Source organism: Aquarana catesbeiana, unplaced genomic scaffold (assembly GCF_042186555.1).
Source record: "Aquarana catesbeiana isolate 2022-GZ unplaced genomic scaffold, ASM4218655v1 unanchor211, whole genome shotgun sequence".
Classification (NCBI taxonomy): Eukaryota; Metazoa; Chordata; class Amphibia; order Anura; family Ranidae; genus Aquarana; species Aquarana catesbeiana.
The window spans coordinates 729,856-749,253 of NW_027362637.1; the positions used below are offsets into that span (position 1 = coordinate 729,856).

General features: G+C 44.4%; 1 long non-coding RNA gene across 1 annotated transcript in view; it reads left to right on the plus strand.

Annotated features, from left to right (window-relative positions):
• Positions 1-19,398, plus strand: part of LOC141121500 (uncharacterized) — a 1,788,704-nt gene that overhangs the window by 729,855 nt on the left and 1,039,451 nt on the right. The gene's annotated exons all lie outside the window — the stretch shown is intronic.

The following is a 19,398-nucleotide window of genomic DNA, read 5'->3' on the forward strand; positions in this document are numbered from 1 at the left end:
TTTTCTTATCTGTCCACAACACTGCATTCTTATAAATATATAGTGTGTGTGTATATATATATATATATATATATATATATATATATATATATATATATATATTATTTTTTTTTTTTTATATATTTTTTTTTTTTTTTTTTTTTATTAATTACATACCCCGGCAGAATTTATGATTTCTTGGCCATTTCTCAGAGAATATGAATTATAGCACAAAAACTTCTTTCACTCATGGTTAGTGTTTGGCTGAAGCCATTTATTATAAATCAACTGTGTTTACTCTTTTTAAATCATAATCACAACAGAAACTACCCAAATGACTCTGGTCAAAATTTTTCATACCCCAGTTCTTAATACCATGTATTGTCCCCTTTAACATCAATAACAGTTTGAAGTTACATAGTTACATAGTTACATAGTTACATAGTAGGTGAGGTTGAAAAAAGACACAAGTCCATCAAGTCCAACCTATGTGTGTGATTATGTGTCAGTATTACATTACATATCCCTGTATATTGCGGTCATTCAGGTGATTATCTAATAGTTTCTTGAAGCTATGAATGCTCCCCGCTGAAACCACCGCCTGTGGAAGGGAATTCCACATCCTTGCCACTCTTACAGTAAAGAACCCTCTACGTAGTTTAAGGTTAAACCTCTTTTCTTCTAATTGTAATAAGTGGCCACGAGTCTTATTAAACGCTCTTCTGCGAAAAAGTTTTATCCCTATTGTGGGGTCACCAGTACAGTATTTGTAAATTGAAATCATATCCCCTCTCAAGCGTCTCTTCTCCAGAGAGAATAAGTTCAGTGCTCGCAACCTTTCCTCATAACTAAGATCCTCCAAACCCTTTATTAGCTTTGTTGCCCTTCTTTGTACTCGCTCCATTTCCAGTACATCCCTCCTGAGGACTGGTGCCCAGAACTGGACAGCATACTCCAGGTGCGGCCGGACCAGAGTCTTGTAGAGCGGGAGAATTATCGTTTTATCTCTGGAGTTGATCCCCCTTTTAATGCATGCCAATATTCTGTTTGCTTTATTAGCAGCAGCTTGGCATTGCATGCCATTGCTGAGCCTATCATCTACTAGGACCCCCAGGTCCTTTTCCATCCTAGATTCCCCCAGAGGTTCTCCCCCCAGTGTATAGATTGCATTCATATGTTTGCCACCCAAATGCATTATTTTGCATTTTTCTACATTGAACCTCATTTGCCATGTAGCCACCCACTCCATTAATTTGTTCAGGTCTTTTTGCAAGATTTCCACATCCTGCGGAGAAGTTATTGCCCTGCTTAGCTTAGTATTGTCTGCAAATACAGAGATTGAACTGTTTATCCCATCCTCCAGGTCGTTTATGAACAAATTAAATAGGATTGGTCTCAGCACAGAACCTTGGGGAACCCCACTACCCACCCCTGACCATTCTGAGTACTCCCCATTTATCACCACCCTCTGAACACGCCCTTGTAGCCAGTTTTCAATCCATGTACTCACCCTATGGTCCATGCCAACGCACCTTATTTTGTACAGTAAACGTTTATGGGGAACTGTGTCAAATGCTTTTGCAAAATCCAGATACACCACGTCTACGGGCCTTCCTTTATCTAGATGGCAACTCACCTCCTCATAGAAGGTTAATAGATTGGTTTGGCAAGAACGATTCTTCATGAATCCATGCTGATTACTGCTAATGATATCATTCTTATTACTAAAATCTTGTATATAGTCCCTTATCATCCCCTCCAAGAGTTTACATACTATTGATGTTAGGCTAACTGGTCTGTAATTCCCAGGGATGTTTTTTGGGCCCTTTTTAAATATTGGTGCTACATTGGCTTTTCTCCAAGCAGCTGGTACCATTCCAGTCAATAGACTGTCTGTAAAAATTAGGAACAACGGTCTGGCAATCACCTGACTGAGTTCCCTAAGTACCCTCGGATGCAAGCCATCTGGTCCCGGTGATTTATTAATGTTAAGTTTCTCAAGTCTAATTTTAATTCCGTCCTCTGTTAACCATGTAGGTGCTTCCGGTGTTGTGTCATGAGGATAAACACTGCAGTTTTGGTTACTGAAGCCCCCCGATTCACTCGTGAAGACTGAGGAGAAGAATAAATTCAATACCTTTGCCATCTCCCCATCCTTTGTAACCAGATGTCCTTCCTCATTCTTTATGGGGCCAATATGGTCTGTCCTCCCTTTTTTACTGTTTACATACTTAAAGAATTTCTTGGGATTTTTTTTGCTCTCCTCCGCTATGTGTCTTTCATGTTCTATCTTAGCCGTCCTAATTGCACCCTTACATTTCTTATTGCATTCTTTATAAAGTCTGAATGCTGAGGATGATCCCTCAACCTTGTATTTTTTGAAGGCCTTCTCCTTTGCTTTTATATGCATTTTTACATTGGAGTTAAGCCATCCAGGATTTTTGTTTGCTCTTTTAAATTTATTACCCAATGGGATACATTGGCTAATGCCCTTATTTAATATGCTCTTAAAGCAAACCCATCTCTCCTCCGTATTCTTTGTTCCTAATATTTTATCCCAATTTATGCCTTTTAGCAAGGTTTGTAGTTTAGGGAAGTTGGCTCTTTTGAAATTCAGTGTCTTTGTGTTCCCTTCATGTTTCCTATTTGTGTGATTTATACTGAAACTAATTGACCTGTGATCGCTGTTACCTAAATTGCCCCATATTTCCACATCTGTGATCAGGTCTGTATTGTTGGTAATCAGTAGATCCAGTAATGTTTTATTTCTAGTTGGTGCGTCTACCATCTGACCCATAAAATTGTCCTGAAAGACATTAAGGAACTGGCGAGCCTTAACAGAATGCGCGGTTCCCTCCGCCCAGTCTATGTCTGGATAATTAAAATCCCCCATTATGATAACACTTCCCATCCTTGCTGCTAATCCAATTTGTGATAGGAGATCCGTCTCCACTTCCTCCCTCAGGTTAGGGGGCCTATAGCATACTCCCAGTATTATTTTCCCCTTAGCTTCATCCCTTTGGAGCCCTACCCATAAAGATTCCACCTCCTCCCTAGCTCCCTCAGTGATGTCATCTCTCACATTCACTTGTACATTATTCTTGATATATAGGCATAACCCTCCCCCTTTTTTACCCTCTCTATCCTTGCGGTATAGGGTATACCCTTGAATGTTTGCCAGCCAATCATGAGAGCTGTTGAACCAGGTCTCTGAAATTCCCACAAAATCCAAATCCTCCTTGTACAACAGTATCTCTAGTTCACCCATCTTGTCCGCCATGCTCCTGGCATTAGTGAACATGCCGCATAGTTTAGACCGGTCGCATATTGTCCTCGTATTGGGTGTTTCAAGATTGCAACTAGGACTTGCTACTATACTCACCTTGTGTTTTTGTGCTTTGGTTAACCTACCACTAATGCCCCCAATACTACCCTCTGGAATATCTTCCGCGCTGGCTATCACTGTCTCTGGACCCTCCCCCCCATCGCCTAGTTTAAAAACCCCTCTAACTTTTTGCCCATCTTCATTCCCAGCAGATCTGCACCCTCCTCATTTAGGTGCAGTCCATCCCTCCTATAGTACCGGTTACCGACTGAAAAGTCGGCCCAGTCCTCCAGGAACCCAAACCCCTCCTTACTACACCAGCTCTTCAGCCACTTGTTTACTTCCCTAATCTCCCTCTGCCTTTCTGGTGTGGCTCGATGTACCGGTAGTATTCCTGAGAATACTACCTTGGAGGTCCTTTTCCTCAATTTAGCACCTAAATCCCTAAAATCGTTCTTTAGGACACTCCATCTGCCTCTGACTTTGTCATTGGTGCCAACGTGCACCATGACAGCCGGGTCTTCCCCAGCCCCTCCCAGTAATCTGTCCACAAGATCCGTGATGTGCCGAACCCGAGCGCCCGGTAGACAACATACTGTTCGGCGCTTCAGGTCTTGGTTACAGATTGCCCTCTCTGTCCTTCTAAGAATTGAGTCCCCTACCACCAGTATCTGTCTTTCCTTTCCCTTTGCTGCCCCCCCACTCTCACTGGAGGAGTTCTTCCCCTGGCAGCTAGGAGAGTCCCTCATCTCCAGCAGTGCTGGTCCCTGACTGGTTTCACCAATGTCACTCAATGGAGCGTACTTATTGGGATGCTCCAGTCCTGGATCAGCCTCTCTGGCACTTCCCCCTCTACCCCTCCTGACTGTCACCCATCTACTCTTTGCTAGTGCCTGCACCTCTTTGTCTCCACCCGCCTCTGTGCTGGCCCCTGCCGTGTACGTTCCTGGCTCACCTTTAGTATGGAGGGACTTCTCAGTGCTGACAGTTGCTTCCCCAGATTCAGTACCTGGGCTTCCAGGGAAACAATGTGCTTACATTTTGCACAGCAGTATTCGTCCTCGATCGGATGATCAAGGAACGCATACATGCGGCAAGATGTACAAAGAGTTGCCTCTCCACACCCGCCGGGCATCGTACCTATTGAATATAGTGAGGATTTGGGGATTTTACCCTGTCCAAATTACCTAACAGCTAGCTTCCTGGCACTAATACTCAAGACAATACACAGGTACACAACAATACAATACACAGGTACACAACAAGACAATACACAGGTACACAATAAGACAATACACAGGTACGCACAGACCTACGTGCACTAGCAATACACAAGTATACAGTACACAAGTACTAACAATCCACACACACTACTCAGACAACACTCAGATACTCACACTACACAGGTACTATGACCCCTGTTATAACCTCCTGTTTTTTAACTCCCACTTATTCCAGCTCCACTTACACCAAGTTCCACAGCTTCAGACTGAGCATGCTCAGACTGAGTCCTACAACCAGTTAAATAGGCACCTGTGAGCAATTAACCACACCCTTTAATTGATGGAACCAGAGGAAAAAAAAAAGAAAAAAAAAAGCTATTTAAAAAGTGACAGCAAAAGGCAAATTAAAAATTAAAAGGAAAAGCCCCAAAAATGCAACCCAGTAAACAAACAGCAAACAGCAAGCAAACAGCAAGCAAACAGCAAGACTTGTACACTCTAACTCTGTTTTTTTAACTCCCACTTATTCCAGCTCCACTTACACCAAGTTCCACAGCTTCAGACTGAGAACGCTCAGACTGAGTCCTACAACCAGTTAAATAGGCACCTGTGAGCAATTAACCACACCCTTTAATTGATGGAACCAGAGGAAAAAAAAAAAAAAAAAAAAGCTATTTAAAAAGTGACAGCAAAAGGCAAATTAAAAACTAAAAGGAAAAGCCCCAAAAATGCAACCCAGTAAACAAACAGAAAACAGCAAGCAAACAGCAAGCAAACAGCAAGACTTGTACACTCTAACTCTGTTTTTTTAACTCCCACTTATTCCAGCTCCACTTACACCAAGTTCCACAGCTTCAGACTGAGCACGCTCAGACTGAGTCCTACAACTAGTTAAATAGGCACCTGTGAGCAATTAACCACACCCTTTAATTGATGTTTATGCGACTGTTTCAGCTCCTCCCCGCAAGCATTAACCACCTTAATGCGAGCTCCCTCGCATGGTGGTTAGTGCTTGCGGGCGCGCTCCCATGATACAGCCGGCGGCTATAGCCGCTCACTGTGTCACTCGGCCCCGCCCCCCAGCGCGCCGCGTCATTGGATGTGATTGACAGCAGCGCGAGCCAATGGCTGCGCTGCTTCCAATCCATCCACTGTAGCCCATCAGCGGCCAGTGTGAGCGGAGGAATAGATGTCGGGAACGCAAAGCTGACTTTCGAGGCGTCAGGTAAGTAAAACGGGGGGGGCTGGGGGCGGCGGTATTGTCAGAAGTTTTTTCACTTTAATGCATAGAATGCATTAAGGTGAAAAAATTTTTACCTTTACAACCCCTTTAAGCATACTACAGCTTTTGCATTCCCCATAATGAAAAAATAATCCAGCAGCAGTCACACTGACTGCTACAGGTAGGTCTACTGGGAAATCAGGGTCACCAAACACAGAAATGTACAGTGCATATCACATTTTGTTATGTTACAGTCTTATTCCAAAATGGATTAAATTCATTATTTTCCTCAAAATTTTACAAACAATACCCCATAAAGACAACGTGAAAGAAGTTTGTTTGAAATCTCTGCTAATTTATTAAAAATAAAAAACGAAAAAAAATCCCACGTACATAAGTATTCACAGCCTTTGCTCAATACTCTGTTGAAGAGGTGCAGGCACTAGCAAAGAGTAGATGGGTGACAGTCAGGAGGGGTAGAGGGGGAAGTGCCAGAGAGGCTGATCCAGGACTGGAGCATCCCAATAAGTACGCTCCATTGAGTGACATTGGTGAAACCAGTCAGGGACCAGCACTGCTGGAGATGAGGGACTCTCCTAGCTGCCAGGGGAAGAACTCCTCCAGTGAGAGTGGGGGGGCAGCAAAGGGAAAGGAAAGACAGATACTGGTGGTAGGGGACTCAATTCTTAGAAGGACAGAGAGGGCAATCTGTAACCAAGACCTGAAGCGCCGAACAGTATGTTGTCTACCGGGCGCTCGGGTTCGGCACATCACGGATCTTGTGGACAGATTACTGGGAGGGGCTGGGGAAGACCCGGCTGTCATGGTGCACGTTGGCACCAATGACAAAGTCAGAGGCAGATGGAGTGTCCTAAAGAACGATTTTAGGGATTTAGGTGCTAAATTGAGGAAAAGGACCTCCAAGGTAGTGTTCTCAGGAATACTACCGGTACATCGAGCCACACCAGAAAGGCAGAGGGAGATTAGGGAAGTAAACAAGTGGCTGAAGAGCTGGTGTAGTAAGGAGGGGTTTGGGTTCCTGGAGGACTGGGCCGACTTTTCAGTCGGTAACCGGTACTATAGGAGGGACGGACTGCACCTAAATGAGGAGGGTGCAGATCTGCTGGGAATGAAGATGGCCAAAAAGTTAGAGGGGTTTTTAAACTAGGCGATGGGGGGGAGGGTCCAGAGACAGTGATAGCCAGCGCGGAAGATATTCCAGAGGGTAGTATTGGGGGCATTAGTGGTAGGTTAACCAAAGCACAAAAACACAAGGTGAGTATAGTAGCAAGTCCTAGTTGCAATCTTGAAACACCCAATACGAGGGCAATATGCGACCGGTCTAAACTATGCGGCATGTTCACTAATGCCAGGAGCATGGCGGACAAGATGGGTGAACTAGAGATACTGTTGTACAAGGAGGATTTGGATTTTGTGGGAATTTCAGAGACCTGGTTCAACAGCTCTCATGATTGGCTGGCAAACATTCAAGGGTATACCCTATACCGCAAGGATAGAGAGGGTAAAAAAGGGGGAGGGGTATGCCTATATATCAAGAATAATGTACAAGTGAATGTGAGAGATGACATCACTGAGGGAGCTAGGGAGGAGGTGGAATCTTTATGGGTAGGGCTCCAAAGGGATGAAGCTAAGGGGAAAATAATACTGGGAGTATGCTATAGGCCCCCTAACCTGAGGGAGGAAGTGGAGACGGATCTCCTATCACAAATTGGATTAGCAGCAAGGATGGGAAGTGTTATCATAATGGGGGATTTTAATTATCCAGACATAGACTGGGCGGAGGGAACCGCGCATTCTGTTAAGGCTCGCCAGTTCCTTAATGTCTTTCAGGACAATTTTATGGGTCAGATGGTAGACGCACCAACTAGAAATAAAACATTACTGGATCTACTGATTACCAACAATACAGACCTGATCACAGATGTGGAAATACGGGGCAATTTAGGTAACAGCGATCACAGGTCAATTAATTTCAGTATAAATCACACAAATAGGAAACATGAAGGGAACACAAAGACACTGAATTTCAAAAGAGCCAACTTCCCTAAACTACAAACCTTGCTAAAAGGCATAAATTGGGATAAAATATTAGGAACAAAGAATACGGAGGAGAGATGGGTTTGCTTTAAGAGCATATTAACCACTTCAGCCCCGGAAGGTTTTACCCCCTTCCTGACCAGAGCACTTTTTACAATTCGGCACTGCGTCGCTTTAACTGCTAATTGCGCGGTCATGCAATGCTGTACCCAAACGAAATTTGCGTCCTTTTCTTCCCACAAATAGAGCTTTCTTTTGATAGTATTTGATCACCTCTGCCGTTTTTATTTTTTGCGCTATACACGGAAAAAGACCGAAAATTTTGAAAAAAAATGATATTTTCTACTTTTTGTTCTAAAAAAAATCCAATAAACTCAATTTTAGTCATACATTTAGGCCAAAATGTATTCGGCCACATGTCTTTGGTAAAAAAAATGTCAATAAGTGTATATTTATTGGTTTGCGCAAAAGTTATAGCGTCTACAAACTAGGGTACATTTTCTGGAATTTACACAGCCTTTAATTTATGACTGCCTATGTCGTTTCTTGAGGTGCTAAAATGGCAGGGCAGTACAAAACCCCCACAAATGACCCCATTTTGGAAAGTAGACACCCCAAGGAATTTGCTGAGAGGCATGTTGAGCCCATTGAATATTCATTTTTTTTGTCCCAAGTGATTGAACAATGACAAAAAAAAAAAAAAAAAAAAAAAATTACAAAAAGTTGTCACTAAATGATATATTGCTCACACAGGCCATGGGCATATGTGGAATTGCACCCCAAAATACATTTAGCTGCTTCTCCTGAGTATGGGGATACCACATGTGTGGGACTTTTTGGGAGCCTAGCCGCGTACGGGGCCCCGAAAACCAATCACTGCCTTCAGGATTTCTAAGGGCGTACATTTTTGATTTTACTCCTCACTACCTATCACAGTTTTGAAGGCCATAAAATGCCCAGATGACATAAAACCCCCCCAAATGACCCCATTTTGGAAAGTAGACACCCCAAGCTATTTGCTTTGAGGCATGTTGAGTCCATGGAATGTTTTATATTTTGACACAAGTTGCGGGAAAGTGACAAATTTTTTTTTTTTTTTTTTTTTTTTGCACAAAGTTGTCACTAAATGATATATTGCTCACACAGGCCATGGGCATATGTGGAATTGCACCCCAAAATACATTTAGCTGCTTCTCCTGAGTATGGGGATACCACATGTGTGGGACTTTTTGGGAGCCTAGCCGCGTACGGGGCCCCGAAAACCAATCACTGCCTTCAGGATTTCTAAGGGCGTACATTTTTGATTTTACTCCTCACTGCCTATCACAGTTTCGGAGGCCATGGAATGCCCAGGTGGCACAAACCCCCCCCAAATGACCCCATTTTGGAAAGTAGACACCCCAAGCTATTTGCTGAGAGGCATGGTGAGTATTTTGCAGCTCTCATTTGTTTTTGAAAATAAAGAAAGACGAGAAAAAAAAATTTTTTTTTTTCTTTTTTCAATTTTCAAAACTTTGTGACAAAAAGTGAGGTCTGCAAAATACTCACTATACCTCTCATCAAATAGCTTGGGGTGTCTACTTTCCAAAATGGGGTCATTTGGGGGGTTTTTTTGCCACCTGGGCATTCCATGGCCTCCGAAACTGTGATAGGCAGTGAAGAGTGAAATCAAAAATTTACGGCCTTAGAAAGCCTGAAGGCGGTGCTTGGTTTTCGGGGTCCCGTACGCGGCTAGGCTCCCAAAAAGTCTCACACATGTGGTATCCCCATACTCAGGAGAAGCAGCAGAATGTATTTTGGGGTGTAATTTCACATATTCCCATGGCATGTTTGAGCAATATATCATTTAGTGACAACTTTGCGCAAAAAAAAATAAAAAAAATAAAAAATTGTCTCTTTCCCGCAACTTGTGTCACAATATAAATTATTCCATGGACTCAACATGACTCTCAGCAAATAGCTTGGGGTGTCTACTTTCCAAAATGGGGTCATTTGGGGGGGTTTTGAACTGTCCTGGCATTTTATGCACAACATCTAGAAGCTTATGTCACACATCACCCACACTTCTAACCACTTGAAGACAAAGCCCTTTCTGACACTTATTGTTTACATAAAAAAATAATTTTTTTTTGCAAGAAAATTACTTTGAACCCCCAAACATTATATATTTTTTTTAAAGCAAATGCCCTACAGATTAAAATGGTGGGTGTTTCATTTTTTTTTTTCACACAGTATTTGCGCAGCGATTTTTCAAACGCATTTTTTGGGGAAAAAACACACTTTTTTACATTTTAATGCACTAAAACACACTATATTGCCCAAATGTTTGATGAAATAAAAAAGATGATCTTAGGCCGAGTACATGGATACCAAACATGACATGCTTTAAAATTGCGCACAAACGTGCAGTGGCGACAAACTAAATACATTTTTAAAAGCCTTTAAAAGCCTTTACAGGTTACCACTTTAGATTTACAGAGGAGGTCTACTGCTAAACTTACTGCCCTCGATCTGACCTTCGCGGCGATACCTCACATGCATGGTGCAATTGCTGTTTACATTTGACGCCAGACCGACGCTTGCGTTCGCCTTAGCGCGAGAGCAGGGGGGACAGGGGTGCTTTTTTTTTTTTTTTTTTTTTTTTCTTTATTATTATTATTTTTTTATCTTATTTTTAAACTGTTCCTTTCATTTTTTTTTTTTTTAATCATTTTTATTGTTATCTCAGGGAATGTAAATATCCCCTATCATAGCAATAGGTAGTGACAGGTACTCTTTTTTGCAAAAATTGGGGTCTATTAGACCCTAGATTTCTCCTCTGCCCTCAAAGCATCTGACCACACCAAGATCGGTGTGATAAAATGCTTTCCCAATTTCCCAATGGCGCTGTTTACATCCGGCGAAATCTAAGTCATAAAATGCTCGTAGCTTCCGGTTTCTTAGGCCATAGAGATGTTTGGAGCCACTCTGGTCTCTGATCAGCTCTATGGTCAGCTGGCTGAATCACCGGCTGCATTTTCAGGTTCCCTGTTGAGACAGGAGAGCCAGAGAAAAACACGGAAGACGTTGGGGGGGAGGGGCATTCCCTCCCACTGCTTGTAAAAGCAGTCTAGAGGCTAATTAGCCGCTAGGATTGCTTTTACATGAAAGCCGACCGCTGGCTGAAAAGAATGATACCAAGATGATACCTAAACCTGCAGGCATCATTCTGGTATAACCACTCAAAGTCGTGAATGGCGTACCTGAAGACAAAAAAATGGTTAACAATAAAGCACAGTAAACGGTAAGGTATAAAAAATTGCATACCTGAAAAGCAAACATGATAAAACATAATAACAATAAAACATTGCAGAATAGAATACAGTAAAAAAAAACAGAACAATAGAGAGAGAATAGAGAGAGAGAGAGAGAGAACAATAAAACGACAACTATTTTTTTTTATTTTATATTTTTGTATGTGTTTTTTTTTTTTTTTTTTTTTTTTACACTTTTTTTTGTAACTAACTTTTATAACTGTAACCGGTTCCAGGTTCGGGTCTCTCAAAATGCGATGGCATCTTGGGAGACCCTGTGAAAGTGTGCCTAGTCTGTGGAATGCTGTACCCTACGCTAATACTCAACTAGTGAATGGTAGCGTTCAAAACATTCACCAATGCAAGACCAGGATTGTCAGGACAGGGGGGACAATAATAGCGGGTGTCACGCCTATATCCGCGCTTGCTGCAGACACAACATCTTTTTTGGGGGTTTGTTGGGTAGGGGTACTCGGGAGGACATAAAGAAAATGCCTCTCATGCAGCCGACTGCATTTGGTTGGGGATGTGAATGGGGGAAGTACGGGCGCTGCAGAAGCGGTGGGTTCCCAATTAGGATTGGCGAATGCAGCAGGAAGGGCACTATGGGCACGACGGGCCTGTGTTTGTCTTCTTGGTGGCAGCGGGACACTACTTGTGCTTGCCACCTCACCAGCTTGAACTGCACTTATGGGACTCGCCACGTCACCAAGTGTTACTGCAGTGCTGGTTTGACTATGACCGGGGTGTATTAGGCCGCTGGTGCTTGCCAGTTCACCAAAACGCTACCAAAAAAAACTGTTAGCGATCGCAGGGATCAGGCCTGACTCTGCGAACGCTGCAGTTATGCGTTTAGTGTTTTGTAAGTGTCAGTGATCGATCGATACTGCACTTGGGTGGGTGGGCTGGGCTGGGCCGGGCGGAGGGGCAAAACGCAGGTGCTAGCAGGTATCTGGGCTGATCCCGCTAACACTGCGTTTTTGGGAACCCTAAACTGCTGGGGACGCTAGTATAGGTCTGATCGGATCAGATATTGATCCGTACAGATACTATACCACTAAGGGGAGGCGTATGCTGCGTGCGTGGGTGTTAGCGGTACTGGCGCTAATCTGACGCTGCCTGGGGCGACGCATAATCACCGCCGGGCGATCAGGGGGCTAAACTTTTATTCGGTAATAAACGGCGGGTGCCCTGACACTATAAAAAATAAACGAACTAACCAGCGGTCACCCGTAACAGTTATACGGTGATCAGTGGTGAAAGGGTTAACTAGGGGGCAATCAAGGGGTTAAAACATTTATTAGGTAGTATATGGGGGTCCCTGTCGCTATAAAACGCTGACGGCAAACCTAAATATTTACCTCACTAACTAGCGTCACCAGCGACACTAATACAGCGATCAGAAAAATGATCGCTTAGTGACACTGGTGACAGGGGGTGATCAAGGGGTTAAAACTTTATTAGGGGGGGTTAGGGGGGTATCCTAGACCTAAAAGGGGCCTAACACTCACTGCCCTAACACTGTAACTGTCACAAACTGACACTATGCAGTAATCAGAAAAAAAAAAAAAAAAAAAAAAAAAATACTGCTAATGTCAGTTTGTGACGGGGGGGGGGGGGGGTGATTGGGGGGGGATCGGGGGGCGATCGGGGGGGGATCGGGGGTGTAAGGTATGCCTGGCATGTTCTACTGTGTGTGTTTGTGTTGTGTGCACTTACATGTCTTCTCTCCTCGGCGCTGGACGGAAACTGCCAGACCGAGGAGAGATGACATCACATCCTCTGCCTGTGTGAAACTACACACAGGCAGAGGAGGATTCCCATTGGCTGGGAGCGATCGCGAGGGGGGGGGCCACGATCGGATGGTCTCCCCCTCGCCTCCCGACTCTCCCAGTCAGATGCCGACCGCCGCTGGCACCGGGGGGGGGTCCGATTGGACCCCCCGCCCGCGGGAGGCAGATCACGTATATATACGTGATTCTGCCTGCCCGTGCCACTCTGCCGACGTATATCTACGTTAGGCGGTCGGCAAGTGGTTAAATAAGGGCATTAGCCAATGTATCCCATTGGGTAATAAATTTAAAAGAGCAAACAAAAATCCTGGATGGCTTAACTCCAATGTAAAAATGCATATAAAAGCAAAGGAGAAGGCCTTCAAAAAATACAAGGTTGAGGGATCATCCTCAGCAGTCAGACTTTATAAAGAATGCAATAAGAAATGTAAGGGTGCAATTAGGACGGCTAAGATAGAACATGAAAGACACATAGCGGAGGAGAGCAAAAAAAATCCCAAGAAATTCTTTAAGTATGTTGTCACGGAACGCCCCACACTCCGCTTGAGTGCTTCTGTCATATACCGCTTCCTAAGTTCTGGAACACGAGTCCAATGGATCTGGCTATAGGAACCCCAAGAACTAGACAACACCAGTCTTGGAGTACATCAGAACTACCTTTATTTTGAGATCTCACAGACCTTTATACAGCAGGGATGACTCAAAGCTAACCTAATTAACATGACCTAATTTACTACAAAATGTACCCAGACCAGATGACAGTCTTGTGGGCACCGAGCTTCACACATTAATACAATTAACAATACAAACAACAATCTCCCCCCTCCTCAGCCTAGACCATTCGTCTATTAGCCAGTGCTGGTGGCTAATGTGATCAGCTCTCTCAATTAACATAAACACATGTTGATAACACCAGCATCTCCTCACAGGATGTGTCCCAACAGAATGAATCAGTCTTATCAGCAGGGGGCTGCTGGAGGAATCCCCCCTCCCTCTTCAGGGACACAAATCTACAGTAAGGAGTCCCCATACAATATATACATGACTGAGTCCGATTAATACAGTTCAGACTGGATTTCTCATTCACCTCAAATGCTAGGGCCCATAATCGGTGGGCAACAGGCTTGCATACAGTCCTCTCCAACAGCCTCTGCTCCGGCCAGGTCCGTGACATTTCTCCCCTTTCGGCAGGAGACTAACACAGGAGGAGACCCCAGACGGGTTGACTCCGAAGTTGGTCCATAGTTCCAGTCCTCTACTGCCTGTACCCACACAGTACCCCAAACAAATTATTCCAAATAGTGTATTACTCACCCAGCCATCCTCTGCCTCTCTCAGAGAACATATCTGCCGCTGGGGAGAGGCCCGGACTGGCCCTTCTCCCTGGAATCCTTTCTGCCGCTGGAGAGAAGACAGGGGGACTGGGCTCACTCCATCCTGCTGTTGGGGATCTGGGCCGACTGCCCAGCATCCCTGGGGTATACAGGTGGGGACTGAAGCCCCATCAACCGACACCAGATCAAGCTGCAGTTGTGAGGTGATGACTGCATTCTCTCCTTGGATCCTGATCTGCAGCTCGCGATAGACTGCCACCTCCTCACCTTGGGCCTCCACAATTGCTGCAGGTGTGGGGCAGAGGTCTTGGACCCTCTGTCCGGTTGCCAGCACTTCTGCTGGGGGTTTGCCAGGTGGTTCTTCCTCTACAGAAACGTCTATTAAATCCCCAGTCTCTGGAATTGGTAAAAGTGTGGGACAGAGGTCTTGGATCCTCTGTTCAGTTACCAGATCTTCAGCTGGAGAAGTTTGTTTTAACTGCATAGATGCTGCTGGCAGAAAATCACATGTCCCTGTCAGTGTTGTGGGAGAAAGGCTGACTACCTCTTCTCTCAGGAAGGCTGAAGCCACTGTTGGTGCTGGGCAGAACACAGTGAACTTTGGCCCTGATAGCAGCTCTTCTGCTGGAGGCTCATCAGGTTGTTCTTCCTCAGCAGAAAAGTCTATTAAATCCTCTACCTCTATAACTGGTGTCTGTGGATAGAGGTTCACCATCTCCTGTCCGTGGAACTCAGAAGATGCCATCAGTGCTGAGCAGAGCGCAATGAAGTTTGGCCCTAATCCCAACTCTTCTGCTGGGGGCTCACCCGATGGTTCTTCCTCAGCAGAAAAGTCTATCAAATCCCCTGTCTCTGCAACTGGTGTCTGGGGATGGAGGTTCACCATCTCCTGTCCATGGAACCCAGAAGATGTTATCAGTGCTGGGCAGAGGTTAGCAGAGCTCTGCCCTGTTGTCAGCACTTCAGTTTTGGGGATGGCAATCTCCAGATTTTCCACTGCAGATTCTCTGGCATGCTGCTGGACAGGCACATTCCTCCATCCAAGATCATCCCATGCAGAAACAGGATCATCAAGGTCAGTCAGCACTTGCTGCATCTGCCATAAGACCTCCGCCTCCATAGCTGTGGGGGCAGGTTGGCAAAGCACACTATCGCTCTGCCACATTGCCGACTCTTCAGCCAGGATTTCAGGGTTGTCAGCTGGTATTTCCTGATAGTCCCAGGCAAAGGGAGCCCAGCCCTGGCACTGAGCAATGTCTAGCAGCCGTCTGTAGGCGATCTCTAGCTCCCATTCCTGAACGGCCAGAAACTCCAAATCTTCCTGTGCCCAGTGCACTTCCGAAATGTTCAGTAGCCCTTCTCTGAAATCCATGATTTCGTTCACCCGCCGCTCCAAATCACTCCCAAAGTTAGGGTCCCCTGTCAGCTTCACAAACAACAGTCCCAAGCCGCCGTAGCTTAAGCTTTCCGTTGGGCTGTCATCCGCTATCCAGGGACATGCTTGAGATACATGCCACCGGAGGGCTCTGTAGCTCTCATCCAGCTTCATCTCTGCCCAGACCAGCCTGCTTAATTCAGCTGTCTGCTTCTTGTGTGGTTTTTCTCCCAAAAACCGCACCCGCAGTCCGTACTGCGACCAGTACCTTTCCTCGATGGAGGGGAGAACTTTTCCCTGGTGTCGCTGCTCACGGGCTAGCGCTTCCTTCCAGAGTTTGCAGCGAATAGAATCACACCATCCCAGCAGGACCTGCTCCGATACTGGTCCTCTGTGCTGTATCTGCATCTCTCGCAACCTCCTTCTGAATTCCTCATCCATGGCGGCTGGTATCTGTACCTCTCCTCTTCTGCTATCTGGACCTTGGATCCAGATGGAAGTTTGGATGTCCCAGACTTCAGGAAGCTTTCCCGCTGCTTGCCACCAATGTCACGGAACGCCCCACACTCCGCTTGAGTGCTTCTGTCATATACCGCTTCCTAAGTTCTGGAACACGAGTCCAATGGATCTGGCTATAGGAACCCCAAGAACTAGACAACACCAGTCTTGGAGTACATCAGAACTACCTTTATTTTGAGATCTCACAGACCTTTATACAGCAGGGATGACTCAAAGCTAACCTAATTAACATGACCTAATTTACTACAAAATGTACCCAGACCAGATGACAGTCTTGTGGGCACCGAGCTTCACACATTAATACAATTAACAATACAAACAACAATCTCCCCCCTCCTCAGCCTAGACCATTCGTCTATTAGCCAGTGCTGGTGGCTAATGTGATCAGCTCTCTCAATTAACATAAACACATGTTGATAACACCAGCATCTCCTCACAGGATGTGTCCCAACAGAATGAATCAGTCTTATCAGCAGGGGGCTGCTGGAGGAATCCCCCCTCCCTCTTCAGGGACACAAATCTACAGTAAGGAGTCCCCATACAATATATACATGACTGAGTCCGATTAATACAGTTCAGACTGGATTTCTCATTCACCTCAAATGCTAGTGCCCATAATCGGTGGGCAACAGGCTTGCATACAGTCCTCTCCAACAGCCTCTGCTCCGGCCAGGTCCGTGACATATGTAAACAGTAAAAAAGGGAGGACAGACCATATTGGCCCCATAAAGAATGAGGAAGGACATCTGGTTACAAAGGATGGGGAGATGGCAAAGGTATTGAATTTATTCTTCTCCTCAGTCTTCACGAGTGAATCGGGGGGCTTCAGTAACCAAAACTGCAGTGTTTATCCTCATGACACAACACCGGAAGCACCTACATGGTTAACAGAGGACGGAATTAAAATTAGACTTGAGAAACTTAACATTAATAAATCACCGGGACCAGATGGCTTGCATCCGAGGGTACTTAGGGAACTCAGTCAGGTGATTGCCAGACCGTTGTTCCTAATTTTTACAGACAGTCTATTGACTGGAATGGTACCAGCTGATTGGAGAAAAGCCAATGTAGCACCAATATTTAAAAAGGGCCCAAAAAACATCCCTGGGAATTACAGACCAGTTAGCCTAACATCAATAGTATGTAAACTCTTGGAGGGGATGATAAGGGACTATATACAAGATTTTAGTAATAAGAATGATATCATTAGCAGTAATCAGCATGGATTCATGAAGAATCGTTCTTGCCAAACCAATCTATTAACCTTCTATGAGGAGGTGAGTTGCCATCTAGATAAAGGAAGGCCCGTAGACGTGGTGTATCTGGATTTTGCAAAAGCATTTGACACAGTTCCCCATAAACGTTTACTGTACAAAATAAGGTGCGTTGGCATGGACCATAGGGTGAGTACATGGATTGAAAACTGGCTACAAGGGCGTGTTCAGAGGGTGGTGATAAATGGGGAGTACTCAGAATGGTCAGGGGTGGGTAGTGGGGTTCCCCAGGGTTCTGTGCTGGGACCAATCCTATTTAATTTGTTCATAAACGACCTGGAGGATGGGATAAACAGTTCAATCTCTGTATTTGCAGACGATACTAAGCTAAGCAGGGCAATAACTTCTCCGCAGGATGTGGAAATCTTGCAAAAAGACCTGAACAAATTAATGGAGTGGGTGACTACATGGCAAATGAGGTTCAATGTAGAAAAATGCAAAATAATGCATTTGGGTGGCAAACATATGAATGCAATCTATACACTGGGGGGAGAACCTCTGGGGGAATCTAGGATGGAAAATGACCTGGGGGTCCTAGTAGATGATAGGCTCAGCAATGGCATGCAATGCCAAGCTGCTGCTAATAAAGCAAACAGAATATTGGCATGCATTAAAAGGGGGATCAACTCCAGAGATAAAACGATAATTCTCCCGCTCTACAAGACTCTGGTCCGGCCGCACCTGGAGTATGCTGTCCAGTTCTGGGCACCAGTCCTCAGGAGGGATGTACTGGAAATGGAGCGAGTACAAAGAAGGGCAACAAAGCTAATAAAGGGTTTGGAGGATCTTAGTTATGAGGAAAGGTTGCGAGCACTGAACTTATTCTCTCTGGAGAAGAGACGCCTGAGAGGGGATATGATTTCAATTTACAAATACTGTACTGGTGACCCCACAATAGGGATAAAACTTTTTCGCAGAAGAGCGTTTAATAAGACTCGTGGCCACTTATTACAATTAGAAGAAAAGAGGTTTAACCTTAAACTACGTAGAGGGTTCTTTACTGTAAGAGTGGCAAGGATGTGGAATTCCCTTCCACAGGCGGTGGTCTCAGCGGGGAGCATTGATAGCTTCAAGAAACTATTAGATAATCACCTGAATGACCGCAATATACAGGGATATGTAATGTAATACTGACACATAATCACACACATAGGTTGGACTTGATGGACTTGTGTCTTTTTTCAACCTCACCTACTATGTAACTATGTAACTTCAAACTGTTATTGATGTTAAAGGGGACAATACATGGTATTAAGAACTGGGGTATGAAAAATTTTGACCAGAGTCATTTGGGTAGTTTCTGTTGTGATTATGATTTAAAAAGAGTAAACACAGTTGATTTATAATAAATGGCTTCAGCCAAACACTAACCATGAGTGAAAGAAGTTTTTGTGCTATAATTCATATTCTCTGAGAAATGGCCAAGAAATCATAAATTCTGCCGGGGTATGTAATTAATAAAAAAAAAAAATATATATAAAAAAAAAAAATATATATATATATATATATATATATATATATATATATATATATATATATATATATATACACACACACACTATATATTTATAAGAATGCAGTGTTGTGGACAGATAAGAAAAGGTCACCCTGTACCTCTGACCATTACTACAAAAAACAGGTCTTTGCTTGGAATGTGTTGACTTTCCAGTGTAAACTTCATAAACTTGGTACTAGAATTAAATCACTTAGTTACATCACACCACTGGTTGCCTAATTTACCGCTACTTCCTCCTAGAGCCCTTATAAGGTACTCAGGTGCTTCCTCCCACCCTTTCGCCACAAGGATTCGTTACAGGACGATCTACACCTAGGTTCCCGCATACTGTACTTCTTCTGGACATGCTTATGTGAGTAGGGTGTGGGTGTCCCCATTGGGGAATACCCTCACCCATAGCTATGGTGGAAACCAGACGAATGTTGACCATGGTTAAACCTCAGGTGAACATTTGCTCTTTGCTGTGATTGCTCACACAACACTGAAA